Source organism: Scyliorhinus torazame, unplaced genomic scaffold, assembly GCF_047496885.1.
Source record: "Scyliorhinus torazame isolate Kashiwa2021f unplaced genomic scaffold, sScyTor2.1 scaffold_359, whole genome shotgun sequence".
Taxonomy (NCBI): domain Eukaryota; kingdom Metazoa; phylum Chordata; class Chondrichthyes; order Carcharhiniformes; family Scyliorhinidae; genus Scyliorhinus; species Scyliorhinus torazame.
This window is the reverse complement of record NW_027308086.1, coordinates 97,206-110,506: the sequence shown is the minus strand read 5'-3', so window position 1 is coordinate 110,506 and position 13,301 is coordinate 97,206. Positions and strand designations below refer to the sequence as shown.

General features: G+C 46.4%; 1 long non-coding RNA gene and 1 pseudogene across 1 annotated transcript; both read right to left on the bottom strand.

Annotated features, from left to right (window-relative positions):
* Nucleotides 1-376: 376 nt before the first annotated feature.
* Nucleotides 377-13,179, bottom strand: LOC140406205 (uncharacterized). Its single transcript, XR_011939083.1, has 2 exons — nucleotides 13,012-13,179; nucleotides 377-661 (listed from the first exon to the last, which is right to left on the bottom strand). It is a non-coding gene; the product is annotated as an uncharacterized lncRNA (long non-coding RNA).
* Nucleotides 7,378-8,757, bottom strand: LOC140406206 (uncharacterized; annotated as a pseudogene).
* Nucleotides 13,180-13,301: the final 122 nt, after the last annotated feature.

Here is a 13,301-nt window from a genome sequence, read left to right as displayed (position 1 = left end):
AGAAGAGCAGGGGAGTTATCCCCGGTGTCCCGGTCAATATTTATCCCTCAATCAACATCACTAAAACCAGATCATCTGCTCATTATCATTTGGTGTGTGGGATCTTGCTGTGTGGAAATTGGCCGCTGCGCTTCCTACATTACAACAGTGACTACACTTCAAAAGAACTTCATTGGCTGTAAAGCACTTTGGGACGTTCTGTGGTTGTGAAAGGCGCTATAGACATGTAAGTTTTTTAATTGAAGGTTTATGTTATCTGATCTTGTTATCTGGAACTTAATTGATTTGAGCCACACCCAACTTGCGATTTAATAAATTCACTTTGGTTCAGACAAGACTTTAACCAATTAAGACAAAATCAAAATTCTCTGGATAGTAAATTTAAAAATAAGTTTATTAAATGAAAAAAGTTTACTGAATAACTTTAACACATTGACTTTTCCAACTTCATGTGGGTGATCAGTCTGTAGAAGCGTAACCCTCTCTGGCTCCTTTGACAGTAATTCTTGTAGAATTCAGCCTCTGGAGTCTGGCTCCTCATTTGACAGTAATTTCTTTGGAACTCGACCTCGGGAGTCTTCAGTACTTGGCCAGCAAGGAAGATCTTCAGAACCTCTACTTTTATCCCCAAAGTGACCATTACCTCACGTCAGAGTTGGGTCTGTTGTAACATGATAATTGGTCAATTTGGTCACTAGATTAATTTAATTGGATCCCCAATTACTGACACCTTCTCATTATCTCAGACAGGAATACAATAGAACTGTTTCATACTATCCCTTTATCTGATTCTCTACAATCCCTTATTCATACAGTTTCAAATGTTGAGGCTAATCAGAGCTTGAAGGTCTCTCTTGTCAGTACATTTGTCCTTATTGCACTTTCTTTATACACAGCAATTAACCTTTGACATTTTTACAGCAAATGAGAATCGGGGCACGATCGAATGGCCACGATGCGCAAGGCGCGAATCCAAGTGCGCCAGTTAGATCGCAGGAGAGTCCGAAATTGGGCACCAAGAGGCAAACGGTTTCTGATCTAACCGGCCTATTCCCACTGGCCGGATTAAGGCCAATCTCCATCCCGTTAACGGGAAGGACCCCCTATCTAAAGGCAAAGCTTGATTTAAGCGACTCCATAGCCGGTCACATGGACGCCGATGAGTATTGGCCCCACACAGACATGGGCCAGGCATCACGGTACCGGAGGGGTTCCCGGGCCATGGAGGCCCCCGAATGGTCAGGTATAGGGCAGGGTGCCCCCCCCTGGCACAGCCCCTGGGACGTGTGCATCTTGGCACCGCAAACCTGGACATTTCACACTCTGCCCACTCACTAAGATCATTCATAAAGACTGAGTCTTGATTTTGTGCAACAACCATGTCTTTCTCTCCATTTCAAATCCCCTGTGAAAATCCAAACACAGTGTATCGTGAAATTATTAGATTTAAAAAAGAACGAGTCTTTGGGATTCACTGCCTCACAATGGTGCAGGAAGGAAATTCCACTGTAACTTTCACAAGGGAACTGGACAGATTCTGGAGGAAAAGAAACTTGCCGGGCGATGGGACTAATTAGTTAATTCAAAGAGCTAGCATGGGAACAATGGGCGGGATGGCCTCTTTCTGTGCTCACTGAGACTCGTTTGCATTTGAAGAAAGTGGGAAATACCTGGAAGCCACTTCCTACGATGCGGGTAGAAGCAGAGATAATGGAAAGTCTCCCAAAGGAAATTAGATGGGCTTTTCAGGGAAATAAACTGACGGATACGGGAATAGGACGGGGCAATGGTTTGATCTACAGAGATCTACAAGATGTGAATCTTTGGAATTCTCTACCCCAGAGGGCTGTGGGAGCTCAGTCATTGAGTGTGTTTAAAGCAGAGACTGACAGATTTCTGAATCCCAATAACACAAAGGGATATGGGGATAGTGTGGGGAAAGGCATTGAAGTGGATGATCAGCCATGATCGTATTGAACGGTGGAGCAGGCTCGACGGGCTGAATGGCCAATTCCTGCTCCTATGTTTCAATGATACAAAAGTAAGCAGGAAAGTAAATTATGAAGAGGACATAAGGAGGTTAAAAAGGTAGATGTTAAATGAGTGAAACAAGATCTGCCAAATGGAGAATAATGTAGGAAAATGTGTAATTGTCCATGTTGGGCAGAAGAATAAAAAAGTTTATTATCTAAATGCTGAGAGATTGCAGATATCCGAGACTCAGAGGGATCTGGATGTCCACGAGCATGAATCACAAAAGGCGAGTATACAGGTGCAGCAAGTAATTAGGAAAGCTATTAGAATGTTATTGTTCATTGTGAGGGGAATTGAAGACAAGAGTAGGGAGGTTATGCTTCAGTTGTACACAGTAGCACAAGTGGATACCACTGTGGCTTCACAGCTCCAGGGTCCGAGAATCGATTCCCCACTGGATCACTGTCTGTGGAGTCTGCACGTTCTCCCCGTGTCTGCGTGGGTTTCCTCCAGGTGCTCCGGGTTCCTCTCAGTCCAAAGATGTGCAGGTCAGGTGGTTGGCCACGATAAATTGACCTTAGTGATCTAAAAGTTAAGAAGGGCTTATTGGGTTACGGGGATAGCGCTTAAGTGGGTCGGTGCAGACTCGATGGGCTGAATGGCCCCCTTCTGCACTGTATGTTGTATGTACTATATTGGTGAGACCATATCTGGAGCACTGTGTACAGTATTACTCTAATTTAAGGAATGATGTAAATGTGTTGGAAGCAGTTCAGAGAAGGTTTACTGGACTCATACCCGGAATTGGAGGCTGGTCTTGTGAGGAATGATTGGACAGGCTGGGCTTGTGTCCGATGGAGGTTTGGTGACTTGATTGAACCGTATAAGATGCTGAGGGACCTTGACAGGGTGGCTGTGGAAAGGATGTTTCCTCTTGTGGGAGAATCTAGAAATTGGAGTCACTTCAAAAGTAATAACTTGTCCATTTAAGGCAGAGGAGAACTTTATCTCTCAGAGGGTTGGGAGACTTTGGAACTCTCTTCCTCAAAGGGCAGTGGAAGCAGAGTCTTTGAATATTTTTGAGGCAAAGATGGATAGATTCTTGAAAATCAAGGGGGTGAAAGTTTATCAGGGGTAGGTGGGAATAAGACCACACTAAGACCATAAGGAATAGGAGTAGGCCATTCGGCCCTTCCAGCCTGCACCACATTTCAACAGGATCATGGCTGAAACCAACATTCCTCACATTCACTTTCCGGCCCTTTCCCCATAATCCTCGGTTCCCTGACTGAGCAAGAATCTAGCTCAGCCGGGCGGCACGGTGGCACAGTGGTTAGCACTGCTGCCTCACGGCGTCAAGGTTCCAGGTTCGATCCCGGCTCTGGGTCACGGTCCATGTGGTGTTTGCACATTCTCCCAGTGTATGCATGGGTTTGGCCCACACAACCCAAGGATGTGCAGGGTAGACGGATTGGCCATGCTAAATTGTCCCTTAATTGGAAAAAAATGAATTGGGCACTCTAAATTTACATTTAAAAAAACAAATTGAGATAAAAAATCTATCTCAGCCTTAAATATACACAAGGACTCTGTCCCCACAACTCTCTCAGTTCTAAAGACTCTCAGAAGAAATTCCTCCTCATCTCAGTCTTAAATTGACATCTCTTTATTCTGAGACTCTGCCCTCTGGTCAACTCTCCCATGAGGGAAACATCCTCTCCGCATTTACCCTGTCAAACCCCTTAAGAATCCTGGATGTTTCAATGAGATCACCTCTCATTCTTCTAAATTCCAATGAGTAGAGTCCAAACCTGTTAAACCTTTGCCCCGAAGACAATCCCTCCATAACGGGGATCATCACAGTGAACCTTCTCTAAACAGCCTCCAATGAAATAATATCTTTCCTTAAATAAGGGGACCAAAACTGCTCTCAGTTCTCCAGATGTGGTCTCACCAGCACCTTGTACAGCTGCAGCAAGACTTCCCGACTCTTATACTCCAACCCCCTTGGAATCAGGGCCAACATTCCATTAGCCTTCCTGATTACCTGCTGCACCTGTCTGCTAGCTTTCTGTGTTTCGTGCACAAGTTCCCCCAAGTCCCTTTGTGCTGCAGCTTTCTGTAGTTTTTCGCCATTTAAATAATACTGTTCTTTTGTTCTCCCTTCCAAAATGAACTTCACATTTTCCCACATTATGCTCCATGTGGCAACCTTTTGTCCACTTGCTTAACCTCTCAATATCTCTTTGCAAACTGTTTGTATCCCCCTCACAACTTGCCTTTTCATCTATTTTGTGTTGTCTGTAAATTTGGGCACAGTACGTTTGCTTCCTTCCTCCAAGTCATTAATATAAATTGTACACAGTTGCGGTCCCAGCACTGATCCCTGTGGAACCCCACTGGTTACAGGTCACCAACCTTAAAAAGAACCCCTTATCCCCAATCGCTGTTTCCTGCTCATTAGCCAATTCTCTATCCACGCCAACCCCATGTGTTCTTATCTCATGACTTAATGTTTTGTGAGGTACCTTGTCAAAGGCCTTCTGGAAGGTTAAATACAACACATCTACTGGTCCCCCTCTATCCACTCTGGTTGAAACTTCCTCGAAACACTCTGATAAATTAGTCAGACACAGTTTCCCTTTCACAAAGCTATGCTGACTCTGCTTGATTAGATTATGATTTTCTCAATGTGCTGCTATTACTTCCTAATAATTGATTCCAACATTTTTTTCAACAATAAATGTTAGGCTGATCGTCGTATAGTGTCTCGTTTTTGCCTCCCTCCCATTCTGAATCGGCGGGTTGTCACATTGGCAGTTTTCCAATCCTCTGGTACTTCTCCAGAATCCAAGGATGTTTGGAACATTACAATCAATGCATCCACTATCTCTGTAGACATTTCTTTTAGGATCCGAGGATGCAGCCATCCAGGGGACATATCTTATCCCCATCGGTTTGTCCAATACAACTTCTCCAGTGATGGCATTTAATTGCTCCCTCCGTATTCTTTCGTATTAATGGAATATTCGATTTATCTTCCACCATAAAGGCTCATGCAAAATATCTGTTTAACTCCTCTGCCATTTCCTTGTTCCCCATAACTGACACAGTGGCGTGGAGGCACAGTGGTTAGTACTGTTGCTTCACAGCTCCAGGGACCCGGGTTCAATTCTCGGTTTGGGTCACTGTCTGTGCGGAGTCTGCACGTTCTCCCCAAAACTGCGTGGGTTTCCTCCGGGTGCTCCGGTTTCCTCCCACAAGTCCCAAAAGACGTGCTTGTTAGGTGAATTGGACATTCTGAATTCTCCCTCTGTGTACCTGAACAGGTGCCGGAGTGTGGCGACTAGGGGCTTTTCACAGTAACTTCATTGCAGTGTTAATGTAAGCCTACTTGTGAAAATAATAAAGATTATTTTTATAATAAAAAATATTATTAGGCTCTCCCAAGATTTATTTTCAAAGGAGCCTCTGTGGAGTTGAGGTTTCAATTAGATCAGCCGTGAACTTACTGAATTGTGGAGCAGGCTCGAGGGGTCGAGTGGCCTGCTCCTGCTCCTAATTCGTATGTTATCACATCCTTTATAATAGATTGTAGCATTTTCCCTCCTCCTGATGTCAGGCTAATGGGTCTGTGGTTCCCGTTTTCTCTCTCTCCTTAAATAGTGGGGTTACATTTACTACCTTCCAACTTGCAGGAACCATTCCAGGATCTATAGAATTTTGAAAGATGATCACTAATGTATCCACTATCTCTACAGCCACCTCTTTCAACACTCTGGGATGGAGAGGTCAGCTTTTGGGGATTTATTAACTTTCAATACCATTAATTTCTCCAGTGCTACTTTTTCACTAATACTAATCTCTTTCAGTTCGTCGTGCTCACTGGTCCCTTGGTTCTCTCGTGTTTTGGGGATGATTTCTGTCTCTTCCTCTGTGAAGACAGACACACATTGTTTAGTTTCTCTGTCATTTCCTTATTCCCCATTATAAACTCTCCTGTCTGTCTGGAATGGACCCACATTGGTCTTTGCTAATCTTTTCCTTTTCACATTCCTATTGGAGCTTTTCCAGTCGTTTTTTGTGTTTTCCCCAGTTTGCTCTCATATTCTATTTTCTCTTTATCAGTTTCTTGGTCCTTTGCTGAATTCTAAAACAAATTCCCAATCCTCAGGCTCACTACTATTTGGGCCACTTTATGAGTCTCCTCCATTGATCTAATGGAATCTTTAACTTTTCTTGGTAGCCACGATAGCTTCATTTTGCTGTTTAATTTTTGCTTCTTAAAGGAATCAATATTTTATGTAAATAAAATGCGAGTGGTTGCCTGTCTATTGTCTATCGTCATACAAAGAACAAAGGACAGTACAGCACAGGAACAGGCCCTTCGGCCCACCAAGCCTGCTCGGATCATGATGTCTGTCTAAACTAAAACCTTCTGTGCTTCCAGGGTCTGTATCCGTCTATTCCTATCCTATTCATGTATTCGTCAAGATGCCTCTTAAACGTCACTATCGTACCTGCTTCCACGACCTCCTCCGGCAGCGAGTTCCAGGCACTCACCACCCTCGGTGTAAAAAACGTCCCTCGCACATCTCGGCTAAACTTTGCCCATATGTCACCTGGTAATTGACTTTTGCCCCTTGCACCTTAAACCTCTGTCATCTGGGAAAAAGCTTCTATCAACTCTGTCCATGCCACTCATCATTTTGTAAACTTTTATCAGGTCGTCCCTCAACCTCGTCGCTCTAGTTAAAACAATCCGAGTTTATCCAACCTCTCCTGACAGCTAATCCCCTCCAGGCCATGCAACATCCTGGTAAACCTCCTCTGTACTCTCTCCAAAGCCTCCACATCCTTTTGGTAATGTGGTGACCAGAATTGTCGGCAATATTCCACGTGTGGCCTAACTAAGGTTCTGTTCAGCTGCAGCATGACTTGCCAATTTCTATACTCAATGCCCCGACCAATGAAGACAAGCATGCCACCTGCCTTCTTAGCTCCTTATCCACCTGCGTTGCCACTTTCAGTGATATGTTTATTGTCATTTCCCAATCTACCACAGACAACTTGCCCCTCATACCATGACAGTCTCCTTCTGCGACAACCACCCAGATAAATTAGACAAATGAAGTATGTAACCACCATAGCCCATCTTCATGGCAACATGGTTGCTTTGGGAACTAAATATCTTCCAACGTGCAAACACCTTTTCATTCTGTGCTCCTCGTCAAACTTGGAACCAGGTAATCGCAACGAGGCTCAAAAATGGTCAGCCCACCGGAGGCAGAGGTGTTAGACCGGCCGGTCCAGCAGAAAGAAACCCTCCAATCATCACCATTCACCAGATGTCAGAATGAACAAAATGCAGTCCTGGATGTCAGTGAGAGCAGAAACAATAACAACGGAGCCAACATCTGTAATTTATTGTGAACTTGTTGGAGTCACAACAGATGTGATGAATCAGAAAACCCCTCCCCACATTGAGAGCAGATGAATGGTCTCTCCCCAGAATTAACTCGCTAGTGTCTCCATCGTTGGGATGGATCATTGAATGTCTCCCCTGCTCAGAGCAGGGGAATGGCCTCTTCCAGGTGTGAACTCTCTAGTGTTCCCGCAGGGTGTATGGATATCTGAATCCCTTCTCTCACTAAGAACAGGTTAACGCCTTCTCCCCTGTGTGAACTCGCTGGTGGCTCTGCAGGTTGGATAACTGAGTGAATCCCTTCCCACACTGAGAGCAGATGAACGGCCTCTCCCCAGTGTGAACTCGCTGGTGTCTCTGCAGGTCGGATGAGTGAGGGAATCCCTTCTCACACTGAGAGCAGGTGAACGGCCTCTCCCCAGTGTGAACTCGCTGGTGTCTCTGCAAGTCGGATGATTGAGTGAATCGCTTCTCACACTGAGAGCAAATGAACGGCCTCTCCCCAGTGTGAACTCGCTGGTGTGTCCGCAGGCCGGATAACTGAGTGAAACATTTCTCACATTGAGAGCAGGTGATCGGTCTCTCCCCAGTGTGAACTCGCTGGTGTCTCCGCAGGCTCAATGAAGTAGTGAATCCCTTCTCACACTGAGAGCAGGTGAACGGCCTCTCCCCAGTGTGAACTCGCTGGTGTGTCTGCAGGACGGATAACTGAGTGAAACACTTCTCACATTGAGAGCAGGTGAACGGCCTCTCCCCAGTGTGAACTCGCTGGTGTCTCCGCAGGCTCGATGAAGTAGTGAATCCCTTCTCACACTGAGAGCATGTGAACGGCCTCTCCCCAGTGTGAACTCGCTGGTGTGTCTGCAGGACGGATAACTGAGTGAAACACTTCTCACACTGAGAGCAGGTGAACGGCCTCTCCCCAGTGTGAACTCGCTGGTGTAATTGCAGGGTGGATAACTGAATGAATCCCTTCCCACACACAGAGCAGATGAACGGCCTCTCCCCAGTGTGAATGCGCCGATGAGCTTCCAGTGCAGATGGAACCCAGAATCCCTTCCCACAGTCCCCACATTTCCATTGTTTCTCCAGGGTGGGGGTGTCCTCGTGTCTCTCCAGGTTTGTCGATCAGTTGAAGCCTCGTCCACACACAGAACACGTGTAACGTCTCTCCCACTGTGAATGGTGTGATGTTTTTTCAGGCTGCGTAACTGGTTAAAGCTCTTTCCACAGTCAGTGCTCTGGAACACTCTCACTCGGGTGTGTGTGTGTCTCGGGGCTTTTCCAGCCACACTGATGTTTTGAAGCGGACAGAAAAGACAAACATTTCTCCTTCTCGATTCAAAGTCCGGTGATATTCAGTTCCAAGGAATTGAGAGACTCAGTCAGATTGAGACGTGACGTTTGAGATTTCTGTCTGTAATTCCTCCTCCTCTAATATTCTGTAAAAACAATTTACAAAAGTTACTTTTCCTCTCCTCATTTTGGAGAAGGTATCCTGAGGGTAACGACAGTCTGGCTGTGGGATTAATCCTCCGGGTCCTCAGTCTTATTGAGGAATGTCCCCTTGGGTCTATTGTGGTGGTGATTCTTTTGTATTTTTGTTATTATGGGAGGGTTTATGTGTTGTTGACTTTATCCTACTCTGGTACAGACGGGGCTTTTATCTGTGAAAGGAGCAGTTTGGGGAGACTTTGGTGCCTCTGGTGTAAAGTGAGTTGGAGGAGGGGGTAATGGCGCACGCCCGATTGTGGTGTGAAAATCTGTTCCTGTCTCTCTGTCGCCTAACTAATGGCGGCAGTTAATCGGCAAATTTTCTCAGGGAATGTACGGGGCATCCATCACCCTATCAGAAGGAAAAAGATCCTCTCTTTTCGAAAGGAGAACGTCGACATCGCTTTATTACAGGAAACGCATCTGGATTATGAGGAACACTTTAAATTGAGGCGGGATTTGATTGAGCAGTTTTTTTCACCTCTTTTTCATCGAGTCGCAGACTTGTGACAATGCTTATTATACACTATCCAAGCAGTCAGGGTAACTGTGCCGATTACAATGTGCATGTCAATTTCCTTTGTGTCGGTCCCTCCATCTCCCGTCCCTCCCCTCCGCCCCCTTCACTTGTCGTTTCTGGGTCCTTTCCTGGCCCTTCACTGTACAATGGGAGTTATCTGTTATTTACAAGTGGACGGTGCCCTCCCTTCCCCCCCCCCCTCCCCCATTGATGGGCCTCCCCCCTTCCACCCCGCGCACTCCCTGTCCTGTTTTTCACCTTCCCTTGGGGGTTCCTCTTCTTGTTTTTTGTTCTGGGCTCTCTGGTCTCTGTGTCAGTTGGTTTCTGTTTCTTCCTCCTTGTCCCAGTAGCCCCCTTCCCCCCGTCCCGTTTTCCTGCCTGTTCCCTGTGATCCCGTTGGCTCCCGTACGCCCACCTCCCTCCCCAGTGTTCCATTGGCCGCTGGCTTCAAACAGGTCCTGGAACAAGTTGGTGAATGGCCTCCACACTTTGTGGGAACCATCCTCTGACCCTCGGACGGTGAACTTGATCTTCTCCAGGTGGAGAAATCCAGATAGGTCTGCCAGCTCGTCTGAGCTGTGGGTGGTGCTGCTAATCGCCAGCCGAGCAGGATTCTCCAGCGGCCGATTAGAGAAGCAAAGGCAAGGGCGTCCACCCTTTTCCCCATGAATAGTTCTGGCTGGTCTGATACCCCGAAGACTGCCATTTGTGGGCACGGCTCCACCCTCATAACCATGGACATTGTCTCTAAATAGGTTGTCCAGAATTCAACTGTAAATATGCTGTCCAGAATTTGACAATTCTGGGACATACCCAGAACAGGTGGGCATGGTTTGCCGGGCCCCCCTGGCACCATTCACATTTGTCCTCCATCTCCGGGAAGAACCTGCTCATTTGGGTTCTTGTCGGGTATGTTCTGTGCACAACATTCAGCTGCATGAAGCTTCGCCTTGCGTAGGAGAAGGTGGAGTTGGTCCCGTTCAGTGCTTCGCTCCAGAGTCCCCACCCTATTTCCGTCCCTCGCTCTTCCTCCCATTTTTCCTGGGTTTCGTCAAGTAAGGAGCGCATCCTTATTAAGAGTTGTCCGTACAGGTCCCCACAGTTTCCCTTCCCCAGACTGTCTGCGTCCAGTAACTCCTCTTGCATTGTGCTTCTCAGGGTTTCTGGGTATGCTGGTGTCTCCTTGCGGAGAAAGTTTTTGACCTGGAGCTCATCCCTGTTTGGTAGGTCCAGTCTATCCGTCAGCTCCTCTAAGGTCGCTAGTCTATTTCCCGTGTAAAAGTCCCTAACCATCAGTGTTCCCCCTTCTTGTCTCTACCTCTTGAAGGTGATGTTGAGAATGGCTGGTGCAAACCGATTGGTTGCCGCAGATGGGGGCCATAAAGGACACATCGGTCATACTGAAATGCTGCCACATCTGGTTCCAGGTTCTCAGGGTAGCTGCCACCACTGGACTGGTGCTGACGGGGATGGGAGTGTTGCCGTAGCGAGGGCCGGGAGGGTCATTCCTGTACACGAGGACTCGGCCATCATCAACCATTCCATGTCTGGGTCCTTTACCCATCTCCTCACTCTTTCGGCCGTGGCTGCCCAGTGATAGTATTGCAAGTTCGGGAGGGCCAGGCCTCCCATGTTTCTTCTCCATTGTAGTACTGTTTTAGGGATTTTTGAATTCTTGCCCCTCCGCACAAACGATGTTAGGTTAGGTGGGTTGACCATGATCAATGGACCGGATTATGGGACTAGGATGGGGAGTCTGCCTCTGTGAGTGCTTTTTCTGAGGGTCAGTGCAGACTTGAAGAAGCAAATGGCCTCCTTCTGCACTATAGAGATTCTACGTCATCTATGTTATTTTAATTCGACTCTGCTGTTAGTGTGTTTTGTAATATTTTGGGGTATGCGCCCTGCATTGTTATTCTTCTGTTTTTATATAATTTTACCCTCTTTCCCCGCTCACTATGTTAACCTGTTAACTGATCTGGCATTTCATCTAGAGGCTCTGGTCGCTCAAATATCCTGCTCTGAATTAATTCTGCAATGTATTGCTTGTATTTATGCGGAAGTATCAGTTGTTCTACACTGTACCCATTTTCCAGCAATATTTCTGTTATTCTGTTGCATTCATTATTTTAAAAATGGTAAAAAAACATGACAAAGGAAATATTAAAAATCTGTCCAACTCATCCTTGAATATATTCAGTGACCCAAAGACTCCACTGATCCCTGTGGAAGAGAATGCCATAGACTAATAGCCTTTTGAGGGAAGAGATGACTGGAAATATATAAAGCCGATCATAGAATTTACAGTGCAGAAGGAGGCCATTCGGCCCATCGAGTCTGTACCGGCTCTTGGGAAGAGCACCCCACCCAAGGTCAACACCTCCACCCTATCCCCATAACCCATTAACCCCACCCAACACTAAGGGCAATTTTGGACACAAAGGGCATTTATCATGGCCAATCCACCTAACCTGCACATCTTTGGACTGTGGGAGGAAACCGGAGCACCTGGAGGAAACCCACGCACACACGGGGAGGATGTGCAGACTCCGCAGAGACAGTGACCCAAGCCGGAATCGAACCTGGGACCCTGGAGCTGTGAAGCAATTGTGCTATCCACAATGCTACCGTGCTGCCCACTTTTTTTTAAGAAATAAGAACAAATAGCGACAGTACAATATTATACAACCAGAAATAATAGTAAATGTACTTTATTACAGACCATAAATAATATATCTAATTTAAAACTACTAGACATATCTCTAACTGATATTAATTTACTGTCCCATTAAATAGCAGCCATCTCCTGGAGAAACCAGCCCTTTAATTGTGATAAAAGAAAATTACTGTGGGTGCTGGCATCTGAAACGAAAGAGAAAATGCTGGAAAATCTCAGCAGGTCTGGCAGCATCTGGAGGGTGAGAAAAGAGCTGACGTTTCGAGTTCGATGACTCTTTGTCCAAAGCTTTGTCAAAGAGTCATCGGACTTGAAACGTCAGCTTTTTTCTCCCTACAGATGCTGCCAGACCTGAAGAGATTTTCCAGCATTTTCTCTTCCTTTAATTGTGAACATCAGGAAAGAGACCATCCTTTTATTTATTAATTATTTTTTTTAAAAAATGCATTTTATTCAAACTTGTATCAAAGTAGGTTACAGCAAATAAACACCCCGGGAAACATTCTTCCCAACAATCAACTATACGGTTTGTACAGATTTTTCTCCTTTTTCATTCCCCCCACACGACGAACGGCTCCTCAAACATGGTCACAAACATCCCCCACCTTTTCTCAAACTCCCCTGCTGCAACCTTAACTCAGACTTTCTCTTCTCTAACCGCAGGAAGTCGTGCAGGTCACCCAACCGCGCTGCTACCCCCGGTGGCGAGAGACCATCCTTTTAGCCAGACAAATAAATGTGTCAAGCTGAGGGAGCAAAGGGTGTCAATGTCTTTGAGAGAGAGAGACCTGGGCCAAGCTTTCCAGAGTCTGCACTCTCCCTGGATTCACTTCCTTTCCCTTCAGTTGCTGCAAGTGACCAATTGAAGGTGAGAATGAGAAAAGAAATGGAAAGGGGGAGAAAAGAAAGTGTTTTACTCACAGATGTTGGAGAAAGGAGTTTTTTTCCTTCACTTCCGCTGTGACATCACAATGGGGCACTGCCCGAATCAGCCAATAGGAATTACTCTTCCGCGCTGTCGTCACCGGGTTCCAGTGCGCAGGCGCGGCGCTCCCCGCCCCCACCCGTTGTTTCGTCCGCCCCTTGAATAAGGGGGGAAATAAACCGGCAACAGAACCTCCTCGAGACAAGGTTTCCAGGCAACCGGCTGACGGCCAGAGCGAGAAGCCAATCGGTGATCTCCCCCTGCCCACGACTGCGCATGTCCAAGG